Consider the following 3,890-nt stretch of genomic DNA (forward strand, 5'->3'; position numbering starts at 1 on the left):
ATCTTTGTCACTATCTCTGTCTCTCTCAAATAAATAAAATCTTTAAAAAAAATAAAATAAATAAAATGTACTGACTTCAGTAATTGATTATGGCAGGCAGAGATGTTGAGGATGACTAAGGCCCCCCTAACATTTACTGAGTAAATACCAAGTGCCAGGGAGGTACTGTTGTAAGTGCTTTAAATAAATGGTCTCCTTTAAGCCTCATAACTGTCTTATGGAATAGATGGTATTGTTGAGTCCATTTTACAGATGAAGAACAGAGGCACAGAGAGGTAGTGCCCTGGTCTGAGTTGCACAGCTATTAAGCAGCAGATCTGGGATTGGGACGCCAGCAGTCTGGCTCCAGACCACAGTATTATATGTGTGCTTGGCCGTATAGGTGAAAGAGGAGCCCTTACATTTCCCACATCCAGTTCAGTGCAATAGGTGGCCACCTGCTGTGTGCCCAGCCCAGCTAGAAGCAGTCGGCGCTAGAAAGATGGAGCTCTGCTTCCCCTCCAGTGTACGGTCTATTTTTGGGAGACAGGGTGGCTATGAAAGAAATAAAGAATTTCATTCAGAGCAAGAGGAGACTTAGCAATGATTGGTGAGGATGGGGTGAAGGCAGGGAGAGTGGGGCTGAAGCTATTGGTAAGGCCTTGAAGGATAGCTTCAAGTTTTCCACATTCTTTACCAAATGTGTTCATGTATTTTATACTCTTTAATTCTCCCTTCAGCCCTGGAAGGATCAATGTCCTCATTGTACTAATCAATTCTCTTAGGGTTGTGGCACAGTTCATATTGACGTAAATGAACAAGGGGGTTTGTTGGCTCAGGTAACTGAAAAACAGTCAATGGATTTTGACTTCAGGTATAGCTGGATCCAGTGACTCCAAGGATGTCATCAGGATTCTATCTCTTTCCACTTTACAGCTCTTCTTGGGTTAGCTTCATTTTCAGGCATACTGTCACCAAGTGGTGGCAAAGATAGTACCCAGTAGCTCCAAACTGGTATACCTACTGAAATGAGAGCATTCTTTTCCCAGTTGTTTCAGCCAAAAAACCCAAGGGATGGTTCTGTTAGGCCCCATCGGGTCACATGCTCATCCCTGATCCAATCAGTCACTGAGCTAGGGAGAAGGAATGTGCCGTTGGCCATGTCTGGGTCACATATCCATCCTAGGAACGAGAGAGTGAAGTCAGCCCTATTCAGACCTTGGGGACGGAGAGTGGGGAGGGTTGGTTCCTCAAAAGAAAACTTGAGCTGGTTTTACCAGAAATTGACGGTAGGGAGGCTAGGAGGGTAGAAATGACAGCGGGCCAAAACTGAGCTGTGGGAGACGGTGCATTTCAGAAGACCCAAAGTGAAAGCGTGCTGAGATATTAAATGGGAGGAGGAGGGAGGGAGTGACTGCAGATGTGCTGTAGGAACACTTAAGACTTTTAGCTACTAGGCTTGGGGATCTCTCTGATCCACTATCAAAAAAAAAAGACGTTTTGTGAACCACCTCAGTAGGAGACAGGAAATACCAAAGGATTTCAGGCAACAGGCTAGAGTTAGAACTGCATTCCAGAAAAGTCTTTTTGGGGGGCAGTGAGAAAGATGGACAGTCAGGGGGCTGGGCAATGAGGTTCAGAGAAGAAGGTGGAGTTTGGATCATCCAGAAAGGCATTTCCTCAGGAGTTGGGGCTGTCGGAGTAGGGGCAGGGGGTCCAAGGGGACTGTGGGAATTTCAGTGTGGCTCCAGCAGGCTCAGATGGCATGATGTTATCCGGATCTGCAGGGCTGGGTGAGCAACCTTAAACCACCCCCACCCCTCTTTTTAAGCTACACTGATAAGCTAGAATTTCTCCTTTACTCAGAAGAGGGTGATGGCCTTTGTTTTGAGAAACACTGCCATCTTGTGGTACCTTTTTGCAATGCCAACCTGTGGTCCTATTTCTTTTGTTGTTAAGGCAAGATTTGCTCTGCTCGTTTGTTATTCACTGACGTGAATGTGTGTGCCAGGAACTGTGTGCCAGGAACTGTGTGCCAGGAACTGTGCTTGGCGCTGGGATTCAGCAGGGAACAAGGACCTTGCTTCCGGTGGAGCTGACATTCTACTGGAGGAGGCTGATGAAATACAAATAATCACATGAGTGTACTAAGGTCATGACCCTAGGCCTATGGGAAGTGTGATGACACTGCCCTGGGAGTGTCATGTGTGCATGCTCCTTGGTGACTTTACAGATGCCAGCAACATGGAAAGAATATTTGTAAGGTGGCGTCTGCCTAGTTTTCTGCAAAATCTCTCACCTGCTTGGCAGGCCCGGCAGGGCAGGGCAGGGGATCTTTGGTGCTTTCCCTGGAACCTGGGTACAGCTGCCAATCCAGTGCCTGAAGGTGATCTGCAGTCTCCCTGCCAGGTTGTCCAGCCACCCTGTGAGCACTTCCAGTGACACAGTACTCATTTCTTTTTTTTTTTTAAGTGCACAGCAACATTTTTTAAAAAAGATTTTATTTATTTATTTGAGAGAGAGAGAGAATGAGAGATAGAGAGCACGAGAGGGAAGAGGGTCAGAGGGAGAAGCAAACTCCCTGCTGAGCAGGGATCCCGATGTGGGACTCGATCCCGGGACTCCAGGATCATGACCTGAGCCGAAGGCAGTCGCTTAACCAACTGAGCCACCCAGGCGCCCAGTGACACAGGACTCATTTCTTCTAGCAGCTCCTTCTACTGTAGATGATCCTCTCTTGTCTGGACAACTGCATTAGTGCTCTTGCTGGTCCCCCTGTTTCTGTTCTCACCCCTCTCGAGCAGCCAGAGACATCCTGTTCAAACCTGAAATGGGATCACCTCATCACTCCTCTGGCTCAGAAACTGGCAATGGCTCTTCATGCTTAGAATAAAATCCAAATTCCTTCCAGTAGTCATCAGAGCCCTGGAAGCTATCACTGCTCCTCTCTCTCTGACACCACCTCCTACCACGTTCCTTCTGCATGTTCTGCTCTTGCCACACTGTATTTCTCACTGTCCCTTCGGCATCTAACCTTGACCCTGCCTCAGGGCCTTTGCACTGCCTGTTCCCGCTGCCTGGAACACTTTCCTCCCAGATGCCTACCCAGCCCCCTCCCTTGCCTCCTCAGATGTCCTTTGTCATGGGGGCCATCTGTGGCTCCTCCATCTAAAAGTGTCTAATCACCCCACCACTGCCCCTCTTATTCTGCTTTGTTGTCAGAGCATCAATCACTGCAATGAAATAATATACTGTTTATTGTCTGTTTCCCCCACAGAGCGTCAGCTGTTCAAGGGCAGGGCTTTTTCTGCTTTGCTCCTCTTGTTCCCAGCACCCAGGCCAGTGCTTAGTGCACAGTAGGCCCTAAACAGTTGTTGAATAAATGCATCAAGACCCCCCTGTTGTATTGAGCATTTATAATCTGCTCAGCGCTTCTAATTTGTCATCACACCAATCCTGTGAGATTGCAGTTTGAATCCCAGTTTGTCTGATGCCAACGTCTTGCCTCGACTCTGATATTCCACACCCTTAAGCTCCACTTGCCTCCCCTGTGAGATGGATTTGACAATAGTGCAAATACATTTGGAGCCAGCGTCCTGGCAAATGACAGATGGTACACCCAGAACAGTTGAATGGAAGAGAATTTGATGAGGGCTCTATTCACAAAGGTGAGGGCCAGGGTGTGGGAGGAAATGGTCTTCTGGAGCCTGGTGAGAGCAGGAGCTATGGCTGAGGCTCCCCAACCCAGGAACAAGGCTGAGGCAGGGGTGGGGGGGTGCTGGGGGTACACAATAAACACCTCCCTGCTGGTGCACCCCCTCCCCCATTGCCTGAACTCAACTGGCAGCCCCAGGGCCAGGGAGCCTCTGTGATGCACAGGTTTCCTGAGGGCACAGGACAGAGAAGGATCT

The sequence above is a fragment of the Zalophus californianus genome, chromosome 8 (assembly GCF_009762305.2).
Source record: "Zalophus californianus isolate mZalCal1 chromosome 8, mZalCal1.pri.v2, whole genome shotgun sequence".
NCBI classification, from domain to species: domain Eukaryota; kingdom Metazoa; phylum Chordata; class Mammalia; order Carnivora; family Otariidae; genus Zalophus; species Zalophus californianus.